At 50.4% G+C, this 22,500-nt stretch overlaps 1 protein-coding gene and 1 non-coding gene across 2 annotated transcripts in view; both read left to right on the top strand.

The window, feature by feature from the left end:
• Positions 1–3,087: 3,087 nt before the first annotated feature.
• Positions 3,088–22,500, top strand: part of LOC123755969 (uncharacterized) — a 48,957-nt gene continuing 29,544 nt past the window's right edge. Inside the window, exon 1 of the mRNA XM_069300264.1 lies at positions 3,088–4,686. The gene's annotated coding sequence lies outside the window, so the exon portion shown is untranslated. The remainder of the gene's footprint in view (positions 4,687–22,500) is intronic.
• On the top strand, positions 21,843–21,961 carry LOC138350080 (5S ribosomal RNA). Its single transcript, XR_011222005.1, has one exon. It is a non-coding gene; the product is annotated as a 5S ribosomal RNA (ribosomal RNA).

Below are 22,500 nucleotides of genomic sequence, written 5' to 3'. Positions count from 1 at the left end.
TTACGACTTTCTTCGTTATCCCACCGCTGCCACCATTGTAATAACTAGACCGCGCACCTCGCTACTACCACTGAAATAACCGTGCAATCTCCGCTTCTTCTATGGTAATAACAGATGCTATTCCGATCATGTAAGATGTTAACGCTCGGGCCGTCATACGGGGACGTAAACCAGTAAACAGAGAGAGAGAGAGAGAGAGAACGAAGAGGACAGGTCAACTATGAGAGTTGAAGCATGCCAACCATGACAGGTGAGGCAGGCCAACCATGAGAGGTGAGGTAAGCCAACCATGACAGGTAAGACAGGCCGACTATGAGAGGTAAGACAGGCCGACCATGAGAGGTGAGGCAGGCAGGCCAATCATGAGAGGTGAGGTAAGCCAACCATGACAAGTAAGACAGGCCGACCATGAAAGGTTAGACAGGTAGACCATGAGAGGTGAGGCAGGCCAACCATGACAGGTAAGACAGGCCGACCATGAGAGGTGAGGCAGGCCAACCATGAGAGGTAAAGCAGGCCAACCATGAGAGGTGAGGCTGGATAACCATGACAGATGAGGCAGGACTGCCATGAGAGGTGACGCAGGTCAACCATGAGAGGTGAGGCTGGATAACCATGACAGATGAGGCAGGACTGCCATGAGAGGTGACGCAGGCCAACCATGAGAGGTGTAATAGACCAACCATGACAGGTAAGACAGGCCGACCATAAGAGCTGAGGCAGGGCAACCATGAGAGGTGAGGCAAGTCAACCATGAGAGATGAAGCAGGCTAACCATGAGAGGTGAGGCAGGCAAACCATAGCAGGTGAGGCAGGCCAACCATAAGAGGTGAGGCAGGTCAATCATGAGAGGTGAGGCAGGCCAACCATAACAGGTGAGGCAGGCCAACCATGAGAGGTGAGGCAGGCCAACCATAACAAGTGAGGCAGGCCAACCATAACAGGTGAGGCAGGCCAACCATAACAGGTGAGGCAGGCCAACCATGAGAGGTGAGGCAGGCCAATCATGAGAGGTGAGGCAGGCCAACCATGAGAGGTGAGGCAGGCCAACCATGAGAGGTGAGGCAGGCCAACCATGAGAGGTAAGGCAGGCCAACCATAAGAGGTGAGGCAGGCCAACCATGAGAGGTGAGGCAGGCCAACCATAACAGGTGAGGCAGGTCAACCATGAGAGGTGAGCCAGGCCAACCATGAGAGGTGAGGCAGGCCAACTATGAGAGGTGAGGCAGGCCAACCATGAGAGGTGGGGCAGGCCAACCTTGAGAGGTGAGGCAGGCCAACTATGAGAGGTGAGGCAGGCCAACCATGAGAGGTGAGGCAGGCCAACCATGAGAGGTGAGGCAGGCCAACCATGAGAGCTGAGGCAGGCCATCCATGAGAGGTGACGCAGGCCAGCCATGAGAGGTGTGGCAAGCCAACCATGAGAGGGTGAGGCAAGCCAACCATGAGAGGTGAGGCTGGACAACCATGACAGATGACGCAGGGCTGCCATTAGAGGTGACGCAGGCCAACCATGAGAGGTGGGGCAGGCCAATCATGAGAGCTGAGGCAAGCCAACCATGAGAGGTGAGGCAGGCCAACCATAACAGGTGAGGCAGGCCAACCATGAGAGGCGAGGCAGGCCAACCATGAGAGGTGAGGCAGGCCAACCATGAGAGCTGAGGCAGGCCAACCATGAGAGGTGAGGCGGCCAACCATGAGAGGTGAGGCAGGCCAACCATGAGAGGGTGAGGCAAGCCAACCATGAGAGGTGAGGCTGGACAACCATGACAGATGAGGCAGGGCTGCCATTAGAGGTGACGCAGGCCAACCATGAGAGGTGAGGCAGGCCAACCATGAGAGGTGAGACAGGCCAACTATGAGAGGTGACGCAGGCCAACCATGAGAGGTGAGGCAGGCCAACCATGAGAGGTGACGCAGGCCAACCATGAGAGGTGAGACAGGCCAACCATGAGAGGTGAGGCAGGCCAACCATGAGAGGTGAGGCAGGCCAACCATGAGAGGTGAGGCAGGCCAACCATGAGAGGTGAGGCTGGACAACCATGACAGATGAGGCAGGGCTGCCATTAGAGGTGACGCAGGCCAACCATGAGAGGTGAGGCAGGCCAACCATGAGAGGTGAGACAGGCCAACCATGAGAGGTGAGGCAGGCCAACCATGAGAGGTGAGGCAGGCCAACCATGAGAGGTGACGCAGGCCAACCATGAGAGGTGACGCAGGCCAACCACGAGAGGTGAGGCAGGCCAACCATGAGAGGTGAGGCAGGCCAACCATGAGAGGTGAGGTGAGGCAGGCCAACCATGAGAGGTGACGCAGGCCAACCATGAGAGGTGAGGCAGGCCAACCATGAGAGGTGAGGCAGACCAACCATGAGAGGTGAGGCAGGCCAACCATGAGAGGTGAGGCAGGCCAACCATGAGAGGTGACGCAGGCCAACCATGAGAGGTGAGGCAAGCCAACCATGAGAGGTGACGCAGGCCAACCATGAGAGGTGAGGCAGGCCAACCATGAGAGGTGACGCAGGCCAACTATGAGAGGTGAGGCAGGCCACCCATGAGAGGTGAGGCAGGCCAACCATGAGAGGTGACGCAGGCCAACCATGAGAGGTGAGGCAGGCCACCCATGAGAGGTGAGGCAGGCCACCCATGAGAGGTGAGGCAGGCCTACCATGAGAGGTGACGCAGGCCAACCATGAGAGGTGAGGCAGGCCAACCGTGAGAGGTGAGGCAGGCCAACCATGAGAGGTGAGGCAGGCCAACCATGAGAGGTGACGCAGGCCAACCATGAGAGGTGACGCAGGCCAACCATGAGAGGTGAGGCAAGCCAACCATGAGAGGTGAGGCAAGCCAACCATGAGAGGTGAGGCAGGCCAACCATGAGAGGTGACGCAGGCCAACCATGAGAGGTGAGGCAGGGGTGTTGCCAAGGAGTTATGAGGGAGGGAGAGGCAAGAGGAAGGAGTGTGGTGTGAGGCGTGCGAGTGGGGAGGCCAGCCACCTACCGTCTATATAAAGCAACAACACACACCACCGCCAGCTAGACAACGTTGGCCGCCCACACCCCGCTCTGCGCCAACACGCCCGTCCTGCCCTCACACCCATTGCGCGCCCACAGACCACAGTGCGCGCCCACACCCACCCTGTGTGTCAACACCCACACTGAGTGCCCACATCCACCCTGGGCGCCCACACCCACCCTGCGCGCCCTCACGCACCCAGTGCGTCCACACTCGAGCTGCGCGCCGCACTCATTGCCGTCCCGCAACCAGTCACTACGCCCACACCTGCCCTGCGCCACCCGCTCTGCGCCGCCCTCTGACGTCACCACCAGCCACGGCTTGACCTGCCAGGTTGTTGTCCCTGTCCTCGGGTCATGCTGGCGGGTGTGCTTCAGGCTTCGTGGCAACGCTCATTCCTCAAGCACCTGCACCTGGCTACGCTGTCAGTGAAGCACCACCACTGAAGCACCACCAGAGCAGCACCTCCAGTGAAGCACCACCAGTGCAGCACCACCAGTGCAGCACCAACAGTGAAGCACCACCAGTACAGTACCACCACTGAAGCACCACAAGTGAAGCACCACCAGTACAGCACCTCCAGTGAAGCACCACCAGTGCAAAACCTCTAGTGAAGCACCACCAGTACAGCACCTCCAGTGCAACACCTCTAGTGAAGCACCACCAGTGAAGCACCTCTAGGGAAGCACCACCAGTGAAGCACCTCTAGTGAAGCACCACCAGTGAAACACCTCTTGTGAAGCACCACCAGTGAAGCACCTCTAGTGAAGCACCTCTAGTGAAGCACCACAAGTGAAGTACCACCAGTGCAGCACAAGAGTGCAGCACCACAAGTGAAGTACCACCAGTGCAGCACAAGAGTGAAGCACCACTAGTGAAGCACCACCAGTGAAGCACCTCTAGTAAAGCACCACCAGTGAAGAACCTCTAGTGAAGCACCCCCAGTGAAGCACCTCTAGTGAAGTACCACCAGTGAAGCACCACCAGTGCAGCATCATCAGTGAAGCACCGCTAGTGCAGCAGCATCAGTGCAGCACCACCAGTGAAGCACCACCAGCGTATCATCACCAGTGAAGCACCATCAGTGAAGCACTCCAGTGCAGCACCACCAGTGAAGCACCACCAGCGCATCATCACCAGTGAAGCACCATCAGTGAAGCACCCCAGTGCAGCACCACCAGTGTAGCACCCCAGTGGAGCACCGCCAGTGAAGCACCCCAGTGCAGCACCACCAGTGAAGCACCATCAGTGAAGCACCCCAGTGCAGCAATATCAGTGAAGCACCCCAGTGCAGCATAACCAGTGAAGCACCTCCAGTGAACCCCAACACTGAAGCACCACCACTGAAGTACCACCAGTGAACCACCACAAGTGAAGCACCTCCAGTGAAGCACTGTCAGTGAACTATCACCAGTGAAGCACCTCAAGTGAAACACCACCTGTGAAGCACCACCAGCGCAGCATCAGTGAAGCACCACCAGTGCAGCACCACCACTGCAGCACCATCAGTGAAGCACCACCACTGCAGCACCACCAGTGCAGCACCATCAGTGAAGCACCACCACTGCAGCACCACCAGTGAAGCACCACCACTGCAGCACCACCAGTGCAGCACCATCAGTGAAGCATCACCACTGCAGCACCTACTATTCAAGCACGAAGAGTTCCAGGTAAGGTGCTTCAAAACACTACTAATTTCCTTTAGTAAATGATCTAACTTTTAAGCGGTTTACGAATATTGGTGTGTAGAGTGCTTGCGGGGGTTGAGCTTCGGCTCTTTGATCCCGTCTCTCAACTGTCAATCTACAGGTGTACAGATTCCTGAGCATTTCGAGCTCTATCATATCTACATATGAAACTGTGTAAGGAGTCTGCCTCGTGTGGCTCATTTGGGCACTCAGCTTCCACCTGTGTTCCCTTGTGCGTGTACCACCCGTGTTAAGTTATCCATCATTGTCTACACTGTCAATTCCCCTGATAATTTTGTATGTGATGATCATGTCTCCCCTAGCTCTTCTGTCTTCCAGCGACGTGAGGTGCATTTCCCGCAGCCTTTCCTCGTAACTCATGACTCTTAGTTCTGGGACTAGCCTAGTGGCATACCTCTGGACTTTTTCCAGCTTCGTCTTGTGCTTGACAAGGTACGGGCTCCATGCTGGGGCCGCATACTCCAGAATTGGTCTTATATATGTGGTATACAAGGTTCTGAATGATTCATTACACAGGTTCCTGAAGGCTGTTCTGATGTTAGCCAGCCTCGCATATGCCGCAGACGTTATTATATATGTGTGGGCTTCAGGAGACATGTTTGGTGTGATATCAACTCCTAGATCTTTCTCTCTGTCCGTTTCATGACGGACTTCATCTCCTATTGTGTATCCTGTGTCTGGCCTCCTGTGGTGAGGCAGACACTAGACTCCTCCACCTAGTTTCATTACCTTACATATACTTGGGTTTGTTGGACCATTCCTTCAGTTTGTCTAGGTCATCTTGTAGCCTCATACTATCTTCCTGTCTTAATCCTTCTCATAATGTGTGCATCGTCAGCAAACATGTGGAACGAGTCTATTCCCTCTGGGAGATCATTTATATATATCGTGTGTCACACCTGTTTGTGTATTACACCTGTGTGTCACACCTGTGTGTGTATTACACCTGTGTGTCACAGGGGAGCCAGAATTCATCAAGTATCTACACAACCAATAACAAAACCTTAACATCTTTCAACAGTCACGGCAGCTTGGCTTACATATACTAAACAGTTCAGGAGCTGCGAGGGACTACGTCCTTCTTTACAACAACAATATCCTACAACTTCGAAGTTTCGAAGTTTATTAACTATTTAATATATATGTAAACAAAGCCGCCGTAAATACTGAGAGTGCTCGTAGCCTAGTTGATAGAGCGTCGGCCTTACATGCGTGGGATCCAGGGTTCGAGACCCATACAGCACGGGTGGATAGAATGTTTATTTCCAAGGAAGTGTGGATGGCAATTTATATTGTTGACCGTGCAGCATACCCCACAGCGTTGACCGTACAGCATGATCCATGCAGCATACCACACAGCGTGACCCTGCAGCATACCCCACAGCATGATCCATGCAGCATACCACACAGCGTGACCCTGCAGCATACCCCACAGCATGATCCATGCAGCATACCACACAGCGTGACCCTGCAGCATACCCCACAGCATGATCCATGCAGCATACCACACAGCGTGACCCTGCAGCATACCCCACAGCATGATCCATGCAGCATACCACACAGCGTGACCCTGCAGCATACCCCACAGCATGATCCATGCAGCATACCACACAGCGTGACCCTGCAGCATACCCCACAGCATGATCCATGCAGCATACCACACAGCGTGACCCTGCAGCATACCCCACAGCGTTGACCGTGCAGCATACCCCACAGCATGATCCATGCAGCATACCACACAGCGTGACCCTGCAGCATACCCCACAGCATGATCCATGCAGCATACCACACAGCGTGACCCTGCAGCATACCCCACAGCATGATCCATGCAGCATACCACACAGCGTGACCCTGCAGCATACCCCACAGCGTTGACCGTGCAGCATACCCCACAGCATGATCCATGCAGCATACCACACAGCGTGACCCTGCAGCATACCCCACAGCATGATCCATGCAGCATACCACACAGCGTGACCCTGCAGCATACCCCACAGCGTTGACCCTGCAGCATACCCCACAGCGTTGACCGTGCAGCATACCCCGCAGCATGATCCATGCAGCATACCACACAGCGTGACCCTGCAGCATACCCCACAGCGTAACCCTGAAGCATACCACACAGCGTGACCCTGAAGCATACCCCGCAGCGTGACCCTGCAGCATACCCCGCAGCGTGACCCTGCAGCATACCACGCAGCGTGACCCTGCAGCATACCCCGCAGCGTGACCCTGCAGCATACCCTGCAGCGTGACCCTGCAGCATACTCCAACAGCGTGACCCTGCAGCATACCCCACAGCGTGACCCTGCAGCATACTCCAACAGCGTGACCCTGAAGCATACCCCAAAAGCGTGACCCTGCAGCATACCCCAAAAGCGTGACCCTGCAGCATACCCAAAAAGCGTGACCCTGCAGCATACCCCGCAGCGTAACCCAACAGCATACTCCGCAGCGTGACCCTGCAGCATACTCCGCAGCATGACCCTGCAGCATACCCCAAAAGCGTGACCCTGCAGCATACCCCAAAAGCGTGACCCTGCAGCATACCCCAAAAGCGTGACCCTGCAGCATACCCCGCAGCGTGACCCTGCAGCATACACCGCAGAGTGACCCTGCAGCATTCGCCGCAGCGTGACCCCACAGCATTCCCCGCAGCGTGACCCTGAAGCATACCCCAACAGCGTGACCCTGCAGCATTCCCCGCAGCGTGACCCTGAAGCATATCCCAAAAGCGTGACCCTGCAGCATACCCTAACAGCGTGACCCTGCAGCATACCCCAACAGCGTGACCCTGCAGCATACCCCAACAGCGTAACCCTGCAGCATACCCCAACAGCGTGACCCCTGCAGTATACCCCGAAGCGTGACCCTGCAGCATACCCCAACAGCGTGACCCTGCAGCATACCCCAACAGCGTGACCCCTGCAGCATACCCCGCATCGTGACCCCTGCAGCATGCTCCAACAACGTGATCCTGCAGCATACCCCTCAGCATGACCCTGCAGCATATCCCAAAAGCGTGACCCTGCAGCATACTCCAACAGCGTGACCCTGCAGCATATCCCAAAAGCGTGACCCCTGCAGCATACCCCGCAGCGTGACCCTGCAGCATACCCCAAAAGCGTGACCCTGCAGCATACCCCAAAAGCGTGACCCTGAAGCATACCACGCAGCGTGATCCTGCAGCATACCCCGCAGCGTGACCCTGCAGCATATCCCAAAAGCGTGACCCCTGCAGCATACCCAAACAGCGTGACCCTGCAGCATACCCCAACAGCGTGACCCTGTAGCATACCCCAACAGCGTGACCCATGCAGCATCCCCCAACAGCGTGACCCTGCAGCATATCCCAAAAGCGTGTCCCCTGCAGCATACCCCAACAGCGTGACCCTGCAGCATACCCCAACAGCGTGACCCTGCAGCATACCCCAACAGCGTGACCCCTGCAGCATGCTCCAACAACGTGATCCTGCAGCATACCCCTGCAGCATATCCCAAAAGCGTGACCCTGCAGCATACTCCAACAGCGTGATCCTGAAGCATACCCCGCAGCGTGACCCTGCAGCATTCGCCGCAGCGTGATCCTGCAGCATTCCGCAAGAGCGTGACCCTGCAGCATTCCCCGCAGAGTGTTCTTGCAGCATGCTCCAACATCGTGACACAACAGCATACCCCACAGCGTGACCATGCAGCATTCTTCGCAGCATACCCCAACAGAGTGACCCAGGAGACGACCATCCCGCTCTCACACAAGACAGCACATATATGACTTTTTGCTTATAGTCACTAGTTCGCTTATAAATAAGTATGTATGTGACACAGTCCGAGCCCTATTTTTTTCAAGACACTAACTTTTCCTCTCCGTTTTATTAAACAATAGAGATTTTATACAAAATTTGACATTATCCTCAGTTACTTTACAATTTATTTAAATATTTTAGTTTTGTTTTATTATATTTTAAAAAACTGTAATATCAGTATAGGTATAGGTTCAGTACTAATTGTAATATCTTAACATACTAAGAAGGTTAGGTTCAGTCGGTGTGTTCTATTTAGCATTTCAAGGTAAAGTCAAATATTCACAATAAATTAGTATGTCACATATGCACTTATTCATATGTCAAACACAGACTACTAACAGACCACCACAGACCAACACAGACCACCACACAGACCACCAACAGACCACCACAGACCAACACACAGACCACCACAGACCACCACAGACCACCACACAACATGGCCGGGAATAAGAATGTCATCATTGAGGGGCGGTGTTGCCGGCAGGTGTTCTCCACATATAAGTCTGGGTTACTCCTGAGGCGGCGGCGGCCAGGAGGACGGAGCCGCCAGCGGCCCCCACAGCCCGCCCCGCACGCACCGCAACCTCCCAGCAACTACCTTAACATTATGGATAATGACAGTAGTTGATAACTGTACCTATATATATATATCTGATGGCAGGTGCCGGTTTCCCTATTCCAGACCTGCCATTTCCTGCGTGTCTCTGGGGCTGACAGCACAGGCGCCATACCAGACCTCTGGATAGCACTGAGGCTTCTGAGAAATTATTAAATATATACATCAAAAGTAAGGTTGAAACGGTAGCTTGCGAGCTGGGGCAGGCCTGAGTGGTGACCCTACACCTGAGGCCACACCTGTATATCAACGAGTCAATACATGTATGTCTCTGAAGTTATACCTGTGCATCTCTCGGAGGTCATACCCGTTACTGGTGTGTGAAGGTTACTTGCGCTTGGGTCCAGAAGGACATAATATCCCGTATAAATTATTAAGGTGGAGCTACAACTGCGTCGCCCCCGCGGCCCTTCTTGCTCTCAGGTCAGATTGGTGCGTCGCCCCCGTGCAAACACTTCCGCATTGTACCGCTAACAGGTGCGTTGTACCGTTAACAGGAGTGTTGTACCGTTAACAGGTGCGTTGTACCGGTAACAGGAGCATTGTACCGGTAACAGGTGCGTTGTACCGTTAACAGGAGTGTTGTACCGTTAACAGGTGCGTTGTACCGGTAACAGGTGCGTTGTACCGGTAACAGGAGCGTTGTACCGGTAACAGGAGCGTTGTACCGTTAACAGGTGCGTTGTACCGGTAACAGGAGCGTTGTACCGCTAACAGGTGCGTTGTACCGTTAACAGGAGCGTTGTACCGCTAACAGGTGCGTTGTACCGGTAACAGGAGCGTTGTACCGGTAACAGGAGCGTTGTACCGTTAACAGGTGCGTTGTACCGGTAACAGGAGCGTTGTACCGCTAACAGGAGCGTTGTACCGTTAACAGGAGCGTTGTACCGCTAACAGGTGCGTTGTACCGGTAACAGGAGCGTTGTACCGGTAACAGGAGCGTTGTACCGTTAACAGGTGCGTTGTACCGGTAACAGGAGCGTTGTACCGCTAACAGGAGCGTTGTACCGTTAACAGGAGCGTTGTACCGTTAACAGGAGTGTTGTACCGTTAACAGGTGCGTTGTACCGGTAACAGGAGCGTTGTACCGGTAACAGGAGCGTTGTACCGTTAACAGGTGCGTTGTACCGGTAACAGGAGCGTTGTACCGCTAACAGGTGCGTTGTACCGTTAACAGGAGCGTTGTACCGCTAACAGGTGCGTTGTACCGTTAACAGGAGTGTTGTACCGTTAACAGGTGCGTTGTACCGGTAACAGGAGCGTTGTACCGGTAACAGGAGCGTTGTACCGTTAACAGGAGCGTTGTTCCGTTAACAGGAGCATTGTAATTTTAACAGGAGCGTTGCAACGTTAACAGGAGCGTTGTAATAACACTGAAAGGTGTGTAGTAACACTGGCAGGTGTAGTAACACTGGCAGGTGTATAGTAACACTGGCAGGTGTGTAGCAACACTGACAAGTGTGTAGTAACACTGACAGGTGTGTAGTAACACTGACAGATGTGTAGTAACACCGGCAGGTGTGTAGTAACACTGACAGGTGTGTAGCAACACTGACAGGTGTGTAGTAGCACTGACAGGTGTGTAGCAACACTGACAGGTGTGTAGTAGCACTGACAGGTGTGTAGCAACACTGACAGTGTTATAGCAACACTGACAGGTGTGTAGTAACACTGACAGTGTTATAGCAACACTGACAGGTGTGTAGTAACACTGACAGTGTTATAGCAACACTGACAGGTGTGTAGTAGCACTGACAGGTGTGAAGCAACACTGACAGGTGTGTAGTAGCACTGACAGGTGTGTAGTAACACTGACAGTGTTATAGCAACACTGACAGGTGTGTAGTAACACTGACAGTGTTATAGCAACACTGACAGGTGTGTAGTAACACTGACAGTGTTATAGCAACACTGACAGGTGTGTAGTAACACTGACAGTGTTATAGCAACACTGACAGGTGTGTAGTAACACTGACAGTGTTATAGCAACACTGACAGGTGTGTAGTAACACTGACAGTGTTATAGCAACACTGACAGGTGTGTAGTAACACTGACAGTGTTATAGCAACACTGACAGGTGTGTAGTAACACTGACAGTGTTATAGCAACACTGACAGGTGTGTAGTAACACTGACAGTGTTATAGCAACACTGACAGGTGTGTAGTAACACTGACAGTGTTATAGCAACACTGACAGGTGTGTAGTAACACTGACAGTGTTATAGCAACACTGACAGGTGTGTAGTAACACTGACAGTGTTATAGCAACACTGACAGGTGTGTAGTAACACTGACAGTGTTATAGCAACACTGACAGGTGTGTAGTAACACTGACAGTGTTATAGCAACACTGACAGGTGTGTAGTAACACTGACAGTGTTATAGCAACACTGACAGTGTTATAGTAACACTGACAGGTGTGTAGTAACACTGACAGGTGTGTAGTAACACTGACAGGTGTGTAGTAACACTGACAGGTGTGTAGTAACACTGACAGTGTTATAGCAACACTGACAGGTGTGTAGTAACACTGACAGTGTTATAGCAACACTGACAGGTGTGTAGTAACACTGACAGTGTTATAGCAACACTGACAGGTGTGTAGTAACACTGACAGTGTTATAGCAACACTGACAGGTGTGTAGTAACACTGACAGTGTTATAGCAACACTGACAGGTGTGTAGTAACACTGACAGTGTTATAGCAACACTGACAGGTGTGTAGTAACACTGACAGTGTTATAGCAACACTGACAGGTGTGTAGTAACACTGACAGTGTTATAGCAACACTGACAGGTGTGTAGTAACACTGACAGTGTTATAGCAACACTGACAGGTGTGTAGTAACACTGACAGTGTTATAGCAACACTGACAGGTGTGTAGTAACACTGACAGTGTTATAGCAACACTGACAGGTGTGTAGTAACACTGACAGTGTTATAGCAACACTGACAGGTGTGTAGTAACACTGACAGTGTTATAGCAACACTGACAGGTGTGTAGTAACACTGACAGTGTTATAGCAACACTGACAGGTGTGTAGTAACACTGACAGTGTTATAGCAACACTGACAGGTGAACGAGGTGAGTGACACCACAGGATGAACAGTCAAGTTAGGGACACCAATGATTGTAGAGACGGCGGACAGTTGTCGCTAAACAAGCAGTGTACACACACACACACACACACACACACACACACACACACACACACACACACACACACACACACACACACACACACACACACACACACACACACATATACACACACACACAGAATAGAAAGAAAGAAAGAGTGAGTGAAGCAGATCCTGACATAGTTGCAGTTGTGGAAACTAAAATTAATGACATGATCTCAGATGCAATCTTTCCTGAAGGGTACCAGGTGATACGAAAAGAGAGGACACAGAGACAGGGAGGGGGAGTAGCACTCCTAATAAAGCGGAAATGGAAGTTTGAAGACCTGGGAAATCGAGTTACCAATGAGTGCACAAGCTTCATACATGGAACTCTGACAGTAGATGGGAGGAAGATTGTGATCATGGTAATCTACAATCCCCCACCAAACAGTAGAAGACCCAGGCAGGAGTATGATGACAACAACAAAGCATGTATAGATGAACTGCAGAAGGCAGCAACACTAGCCCACAGAATGAGAGCGAAGCTGCTGATCATGGGGGACCTAAATCACGGAGAGATAAATTGGGAATCAAGGAATCCCCATGGAGGGGACGAAACGTGGGGAGCAAAATTAGTAGATGTTATAGACAGGAATTTCCTGACACAACATGTGAAGGAAGACACAAGGGAAAGAGGAGGAGATGCACCGAGCCTATTAGACCTGATTTTCACCCAGAACGTAGAAGATATCGAGAATTTAGAGCATGAAATACCTCTAGGGGCCAGTGACCATTGTGTCCTAGTCTTTGACTACATGATGGAATTCAAACTTATGACCATGGGACAAGAGATCTGGGAAAGGAGAGCTGACTACAGGAAAGGGGACTATATGAGGATGAGGGACTATCTGGGTGAAGTGCAGTGGGAGGAAGAAATTAGAGGAAAAACAGTCCAAGATTTGATGGACCTAGTCATACAGAAATGCCAGGAGGCCGAAGAGAGATTTATACCAACGGTAAAGGGAAAAAATAAGAGGGAATATAATAACCCATGGTTTAATAGACAGTGTCAGGAAGCAAAAATGGCCAGCAGGCGGGAGTGGAGGAAATACAGAAGACAAAGAACAGAGGACAACAGAAGCAGATACAACAGAGCTAGGAACGATTACATTAACATAAGACGAACATCGGAAAGGGACTATGAGAACGATATTGCAATCAAAGCGAAAAAACAACCTAAGTTACTACACAGTCATATAAGAAGAAAAATGTCGGTGAACGACCAAGTGACAAGACTAAGGAAGACAGAGGGGGCATATACTGAAAGTGACAAGGAAATCTGCGAGGCACTGAATGCCAGTTTCCATGGAGTGTTCACTACCGAGCCTGAGCAGCTCCCATTGTTGGAAGGGGTTACCCTAGATGAAAGACTATCAGATATAGAGGTGACAGCAGAGGAGGTAATGAAACAGTTGACAACTCTAGATGCAACTAAAGCAGTTGGACCAGACAAAGTATCACCGTGGATACTAAAAGAAGCAGCACAGGCCCTCAGCGTGCCTCTGGCAATGATCTTTAATGAGTCACTTATGTCAGGAGAATTGCCCAGTTGCTGGAAGAAGGCAAATGTCGTGCCGATCTTCAAGAAAGGAGATAGGGAGGAGGCACTTAACTACAGACCTGTATCACTGACAAGCATCCCCTGTAAAATACTGGAAAGAATAATTAGGCTACGACTGGTTGCACACCTGGAGAACATTAGGTTTGTGAACAAACATCAACATGGGTTCTGGACAGGGAAATCGTGCCTAACAAACCTTCTGGAATTCTATGATAAAATAACGAGGATAAGACAGGACAGAGATGGTTGGGCAGACTGCATATTTCTGGACTGCCAAAAAGCCTTTGATACAGTACCGCACATGAGACTGCTGTTCAAGCTCGAGAGGCAGGCGGGGGTGGGGGGAAAGGTCCTAGAATGGATAAGGAACTACCTAACAGGAAGGAGCCAAAGAGTTACGGTAAGGGGCGAGAAGTCGGACTGGCGAACAGTAACAAGTGGAGTACCACAAGGATCGGTGCTGGGACCAATTCTATTTCTTGTATATGTTAACGACATGTTTACAGGCGTAGAGTCCTACATGTCGATGTTTGCGGATGATGCAAAGTTGATGAGAAGAGTTGTGACAGATGAGGATTGCAGGATCCTCCAAGAGGACCTGAACAGATTGCAGAGATGGTCAGAGAAATGGCTACTAGAATTCAACACGAGCAAATGTAAAGTTATGGAAATGGGACTAGGAGATAGGAGACCAAAGGGACAGTACACAATGAAGGGGAACAGCCTACCTGTAACGACGCGTGAAAGAGACCTGGGGGTGGACGTAACACCTAACCTATCTCCTGAGGCACATATTAATAGGATAACGACAGCAGCGTACTCTACACTGGCAAAAGTTAGAACATCATTCAGAAACCTAAGTAAGGAGGCATTTAGGGCGCTTTACACTGCCTACGTAAGGCCAGTCTTAGAGTATGCCGCCTCATCATGGAGTCCCCATCTGAAGAAGCATATAATGAAACTGGAAAAGGTTCAGAGGTTTGCAACGAGACTCGTCCCAGAGCTACGAGGGATGGGGTATGAAGAGCGCCTGAGGGAACTGTGCCTTACGACACTAGAAAGAAGAAGGGAGAGGGGGGACATGATAGGAACGTATAAGATACTCAGAGGAATTGACAGAGTGGACATAGACGAAATGTTCACACGGAATAGTAACAGAACGAGAGGACATGGATGGAAGCTTGAAACTCAGATGAGTCACAGAGATGTTAGGAAGTTTTCTTTTAGCGTGAGAGTAGTGGGGAAATGGAATGCACTTCAGGAACAGGTTGTGGAAGCAAATACTATTCATAATTTTAAAACCAGGTATGATAGGGAAATGGGACAGGAGTCATTGCTGTAAACAACCGATGCTCGAAAGGCGGGATCCAAGAGTCAATGCTCGATCCTGCAAGCACATATAGGTGAGTACATATAGGTGAGTACACACACACACACACACACACACACACACACACACACACACACACACACACACACACACACACACACACACACACACACAAATTGAATTGTATTCTACGACCAGGCAAGAAAGAGAAGAGTGGACAGACTGCATATTTTTGGATTGTCAAAAAACCTTTGACACAGTACCACACAAGAGGCTAGTGAAAAAGCTGAAGATGCAGGCTGGAGTGAAAGGAAAGGTACTCCATTGGATAAGGGAGTACCTAAGTAACAGGAGACAACGAGTCAGTGTGAGGGGTGAGGTCTCAGATTGGCGTGACGTCACAAGTGGAGTCCCGCAGGGATCGGTTTTTGGACCTATACTGTTTCTGTGTGCTTCTGATACAAGTAAATGATCTCTCAGAGGGTATGTAATCGTTTCTCTCAATGTTTGCTGATGATGCAAAAATTATGAGGAGGATTGAAACAGAGGATGATAGTAGGAGGCTACAAGATGACCTGGATAGACTGAGTGAATGGTCCAACAAATGGCTGTTGAAGTTCAACCCGAATAAATGCAAAGTAATGAAACTAGGCAGTGGAAACAGGAGGCCAGACACAGGATACAGAATAGGAGATGAAGTACTTAATGAAACAGACAGAGAGAAAGATCTAGGAGTTGATATCACACCAAACCTGTCTCCTGAAGCCCACATAAAAAGAATAACGTCTGCGGCATATGCGAAGCTGGCTAACATCAGAACAGCCTTCAGGAACCTGTGTAAGGAATCATTCAGAATCTTGTACACCACATATGTAAGACCAATCCTGGAGTATGCGGCCCCAACATGGAGCCCGTACCTTGTCAAGCACAAGACGAAGCTGGAAAAAGTTTAGAGGTATGCCACTAGACTGGTCCCAGAAGTAAGAGGCATGAGTTACGAGGAAAGACTGCGGGAAATGCACCTTACGACACTGGAAGACAGAAGAGTGCGGGGAGACATGATCACCACCTACAAAATCCTCAGGGGAATTGACAGGGTGGACAAGGATAAACTATTCAACACGGGTGGGACGCGAACAAGGGGACACAGGTGGAAGCTGAGTACCCAAATGAGCCACAGGGACGTTAGAAGGAACTTTTTCAGTGTCAGAGTAGTTGACAAATGGAATGCATTAGACAGTAATGTGGTGGAGGCTGACTCCATACACAGTTTCAAATGTAGATATGATAGAGCCCAATAGGCTCAGGAACCTGTACACCAGTTGATTGACGGTTGAGAGGCGGGACCAAAGAGCCAGAGCTCAACCCCTGCAAGCACAATTAGGTGAGTACACACACCTCCAGTGCTGGGTCGCGGGCAAGTCTAAGGTATTTCTCCGCCTGACTTTTACGAATAACAAGCAGTTTGGTCTGTATAACAAAAATATTGATACTTTAAGGTATTTATAGCGTAAAGCTACAAACATAATATTAAGACAAACAAACATAATATTAAGACAAACAAATATAATATTAAGACAAACAAATAATTTGACTCCCGTTTAAAACAAATTAATTTATATTGGCGGGAAAATACTAAGGTGGATTCAATACCAGACTATCAAAGGGTCTTATAATATAAGAAACATTTGGTGGCGCAGTGGTATCACTGCGAACCAAGTAGCGCTGTGTCTAGGTTCGAGTCGTGAGAGGATTGTCTGATCTTCAATCCTCTACTGTCCGCCTCTGTTCACTCAGCAGTGATTGGGTACCTGGTTCTTTACCGATTGGGAGGTCGTGTTCCCCTAACGCTCACCATGAGCTGCGGGAAGGCCAAGCTCTCAGCCTGCTCACAGGAGTAAGTCAACAGGAGTCGGCTCCTGTACCCGCCTCTGTACACACACTAAACAAGCGTCAAATTAACGGCGGAACTATTTCACTGGGACAAAACAACAACTGCCTCCCTTCCCGCCCTCACCTAACACTGTAACCACCCCATTAGTCTTTATATAACCAAACAACCTAGTTTGGACTGTGTGGTTTTTCCCGTTTAAATCCCTCAGCAATGCTTTGTGGTGTCATTAACAGGTGCGGCGGTAATGTTGACTGCGTTAACACATGTGTCATGTCATGGTTAAGTGTTTAATTCATGATGTTAGCAGTTGTGCGCTGTAGTTAACTAATATTACGGGCTCACCATAGCCCGTGCTACTTGCAACTTTGTTCCGCGTAACGAATCTTTAACAACAACAAATAACTAATAGGTCGCAAATAATTGCGTAGTTTCCTTAAAAGATGTTGCTAACAGGCGTTGTACCGTTAAGGACAGGGGTGGTACCGTTAAGGACAGGGGTGGTACCGTTAAGGACAGGCGTTGTACCGTTAAGGACAGGGGTGGTACCGTTAAGGACAGGGGTGGTACCGTTAAGGACAGGCGTTGTACCGTTAAGGACAGGGGTGGTACCGTTAAGGACAGGGGTGGTACCGTTAAGGACAGGCGTTGTACCGTTAAGGACAGGGGTGGTACCGTTAAGGACAGGGGTGGTACCGTTAAGGACAGGGAGGTATCGTTAAGGACAGGGGTGGTACCGTTAAAGACAGGGAGGTATCGTTAAGGACAGGGAGGTACCGTTAAGGACAGGGAGGTATCGTTAAGGACAGGGAGGTACCGTTAAGGACAGGGAGGTATCGTTAAGGACAGGGGTGGTACCGTTAAGGACAGGGAGGTATCGTTAAGGACAGGGGTGGTACCGTTAAAGACAGGGAGGTATCGTTAAGGACAGGGAGGTACCGTTAAGGACAGGGAGGTACCGTTAAGGACAGGGAGGTATCGTTAAGGACAGGGAGGTACCGTTAAGGACAGGGGTGGTACCGTTAAAGACAGGGAGGTATCGTTAAGGACAGGGAGGTACCGTTAAGGACAGGGGTGGTACCGTTAAGGACACGGGTGGTACCGTTAAGGACAGGGTGGTACCGTTAAGGACAGGGGTGGTACCGTTAAGGACAGGGGTGGTACCGTTAAGGACAGGGAGGTATCGTTAAGGACAGGGAGGTACCGTTAAGGACAGGGGTGGTACCGTTAAAGACAGGGAGGTATCGTTAAGGACAGGGAGGTACCGTTAAGGACAGGGGTGGTACCGTTAAGGACACGGGTGGTACCGTTAAGGACAGGGTGGTACCGTTAAGGACAGGGGTGGTACCGTTAAGGACAGGGAGGTACCGTTAAGGACAGGGAGGTACCGTTAAGGACAGGGGTAGTACCGTTAAGGACAGGGGTGGTACCGTCAAGGACAGGGGTGGTACCGTTAAGGACACGGGTGGTACCGTTAAGGACAGGGTGGTACCGTTAAGGACACGGGTGGTACCGTTAAGGACAGGGAGGTACCGTTAAGGACAGGGGTGGTACCGTTAAGGACACGGGTGGTACCGTTAAGGACAGGGGTGGTACCGTTAAGGACAGGGAGGTACCGTTAAGGACAGGGAGGTACCGTTAAGGACAGGGGTAGTACCGTTAAGGACAGGGGAGGTACCGTTAAGGACAGGGGTAGTACCGTCAAGGACAGGGGTAGTACCGTTAAGGACAGGGATGTACCGTTAAGGACAGGGAGGTACCGTTAAGGACAGGGGTAGTACCGTCAAGGACAGGGAGGTACCGTTAAGGACAGGGAGGTACCGTTAAGGACAGGGTGGTACCGTTAAGGACAGGGGTGGTACCGTTAAGGACAGGGGTGGTACCGTTAAGGACAGGGAGGTACCGTTAAGGACATGGGTGGTACCGTTAAGGACAGGGGTAGTACCTTTAAGGACAGGGAGGTACCGTTAAGGACAGGGAGGTACCGTTAAGGACAGGGAGGTACCGTTAAGGACAGGGAGGTACCGTTAAGGACAGGGGTGGTACCGTTAAGGACAGGGGTGGTACCGTTAAGGACAGGGTGGTACCGTTAAGGACAGGGAGGTACCGTTAAGGACAGAGTGGTACCGTTAAGGACAGGGAGGTACCGTTAAGGACAGGGAGGTACCGTTAAGGACAGAGTGGTACCGTTAAGGACAGGGAGGTACCGTTAAGGATAGGGTGGTACCGTTAAGGACAGAGTGGTACCGTTAAGGACAGGGTGGTACCGTTAAGGACAGGGAGGTACCGTTAAGGACAGAGTGGTACCGTTAAGGACAGGGAGGTACCGTTAAGGACAGGGAGGTACCGTTAAGGACAGAGTGGTACCGTTAAGGACAGGGTGGTACCGTTAAGGACAGGGTGGTACCGTTAAGGACAGGGTGGTACCGTTAAGGACAGGGAGGTACCGTTAAGGACAGGGTGGTACCGTTAAGGACAGGGTGGTACCGTTAAGGACAGGGTGGTACCGTTAAGGACAGGGAGGTACCGTTAAGGACAGGGTGGTACCGTTAAGGACAGGGTGGTACCGTTAAGGACAGGGTGGTACCGTTAAGGACAGGGTGGTACCGTTAAGGACAGGGAGGTACCGTTAAGGACAGGGTGGTACCGTTAAGGACAGGGTGGTACCGTTAAGGACAGGGTGGTACCGTTAAGGACAGGGTGGTACCGTTAAGGACAGGGAGGTACCGTTAAGGACAGGGTGGTACCGTTAAGGACAGGGTGGTACCGTTAAGGACAGGGTGGTACCGTTAAGGACAGGGTGGTGCCGTTAAGGACAGGGTGGTACCGTTAAGGACAGGGGGTGGTACCGTTAAGGACAGGGTGGTACCGTTAAGGACAGGGTGGTACCGTTAAGGACAGGGTGGTACCGTTAAGGACAGGGTGGTACCGTTAAGGAAAAAATAGTTGTACCGTAAGTCTGCGCGTCAGCTGCTTTATGGGTAACAATGCCATATGTCCTCTGGAGACACGCCGCTCCTGTTACTGTTGTGGAGGGTCCCTGGCGGCTGCCTGCTGGGCCACACACACAGCAGAGGAGGTCATGAAACAGTCGACAACACTGGATGCAACTAAAGCGGTTGGACCAAACAAAGTATCACCGTGGATACTAAAAGAGGCAGCGCAGGCTCTCAGCGTGCCTCTGGCAAGGATCTTTAATGAGTCACTTATGTTGGGAGAATTGCCCAGTTGCTGGAAGAAGGCAAATGTCGTACCGATTTTCAAGAAAGGTGATAGGGAGGAGGCACTTAACTACAGACCTGTATCACTGACAAGAATCCCCTGCAAAATACTTGAAAGAATAATTAGGCTAAGACTTGTTGAGCACCTGGAGAGCATTGGGTTTGTAAACAAGCACCAACATGGGTTCTGGACAGAGAAATCATGCCTAACAAACCTTTTGAAATTCTATGATAAAGTAACAAGGATAAGGCAGGACAGAGAAGGCTGGGCAGACTGCATATTTCTTGACTGCCAAAAGGCCTTTGATACGGTACCGCACATGAGACTGCTATACAAACTTGAGAGGCAGGCAGGAGTAAGCGGAAAGGCCCTAGTATGGGTGAAGAACTACCTAACAGGAAGGAGCCAGAGGGTAATGGTAAGGGGCGAAAAGTCGGACTGGCGAACAGTAACAAGTGGAGTACCTCAAGGATCGGTGCTGGGACCAATCTTCTTTCTAATTTACGTAAATTATATGTTTACAGGAGTGGAATCATACATGTCAATGTTTGCGGATGACGCAAAATAAATGAGAAGAGTTGTGACAGATGAGGATTGTAGGATCCTCCAAGAGGACTTAAACAGGTTGCAGAGATTGTCAGAGAAATAGCTACTGGAGTTTAACACCAGTAAATGTAAAGTTATGGAAATGGGATCAGGTGACAGGAGACCAAAGGGACAGTACACAATGAAGGGGAACTGCCTACCTGTAATGATTCGAGAAAGAGACCTCGGAGTGGATGTGACACCTAATCTAACTCCTGAGGCACATATAAATAGGATAACGACAGCAGCGTACTCTACACTGGCGAAAATTAGAACTATGAGGAGGCTTTTAGAGCGCTTTACACTGTCTACGTGAGACCCGTCTTAGAGTATGCCGCGCCATCATGGAGCCCCCACCTGAAGAAACACATAAGGAAACTGGAGAAGGTTCAGAGGTTTGCGACGAGGCTTGTCCCAGAGTTACGAGGGATGGGATATGAAGAGCGTCTGAAGGAACTGAACCTTACGACACTAGAGAAAAGAAGGGAGAGAGGAGATATGATAGGGACATATAAAATACTCAGGGGAATTGACAAAGTGGAGATAGATGAAATGTTCACACGTAATAATAACAGAACAAGGGGACATGGGTGGAAACTCAGATGAGTCACAGAGATGTTAGGAAGTTTTCTTTTAGCGTGAGAGTAGTGGGAAAATGGAATGCACTTCAGGAACAGGTTGTGGAAGCAAACTGTATTCATAATTTTAAAATTAGGTATGATAGGGAAATGGGACAGGAGTCATTGCTGTAAACAACCGATGGATGGAGAGGCGGGATCCAAGAGCCAATGCTCGACCCTGCAAGCACAAATAGGTGAGTACACACACACACACACACACACACACACACACACACACACACACACACACACACACACACACACACACACACACATACACATACACATACCACGTGGTATGGCCAACGGCCATACCACGTTGAGAACACCGCTTCTCGTCCGATCAGCGAAGTTAAGCAACGTTGGGTTTGGTTAGTACTTGGATGGGTGACCGCCTGGGAACACCAAATGCTGTTGGCAATAATGTTTTCACCTGTTGATTGACGGTTGAGAGGCGGGACCAAAGAGCCAAAGCTCAACCCCCGCAAGCACAATTAGGTGAGTACACACACACACACACACATATATATATATATATATATATATATATATATATATATATATATATATATATATATATATATATATATATAATAAGTGTGTGTGTGTTCGTGGGTGTCTACCCCAGCAGGTAAGCCGTTAGCCGTCAGAGAGTGACTGACTAAGAGAGAGAGAGAGAGAGAGAGTGAGAGACAAACAGACAAACAAACAGACAGACAGACAGACAGACAGACAGACAGACAGACAGACAGACAGACAGACAGACAGACAGACAGACAGACAGACAGAGACTGAGAGAGAGAGAGAGAGAGAGAGAGAGAGAGAGAGAGAGAGAGAGAGAGAGAGAGAGAGAGAGAGAGAGAGAGAGAGACAGACAGACAGACAGACAGACAGAGAGAGAGAGAGAGAGAGAGAGAGAGAGAGAGAGAGAGAGAGAGACAGACAGACAGACAGACAGA

The sequence above is a fragment of the Procambarus clarkii genome, chromosome 43, assembly GCF_040958095.1.
Source record: "Procambarus clarkii isolate CNS0578487 chromosome 43, FALCON_Pclarkii_2.0, whole genome shotgun sequence".
Lineage (NCBI taxonomy): Eukaryota > Metazoa > Arthropoda > Malacostraca > Decapoda > Cambaridae > Procambarus > Procambarus clarkii.
The sequence above is the reverse complement of the archived record's forward strand: the minus strand, read 5'-3'. Positions and strand labels throughout refer to the sequence as shown.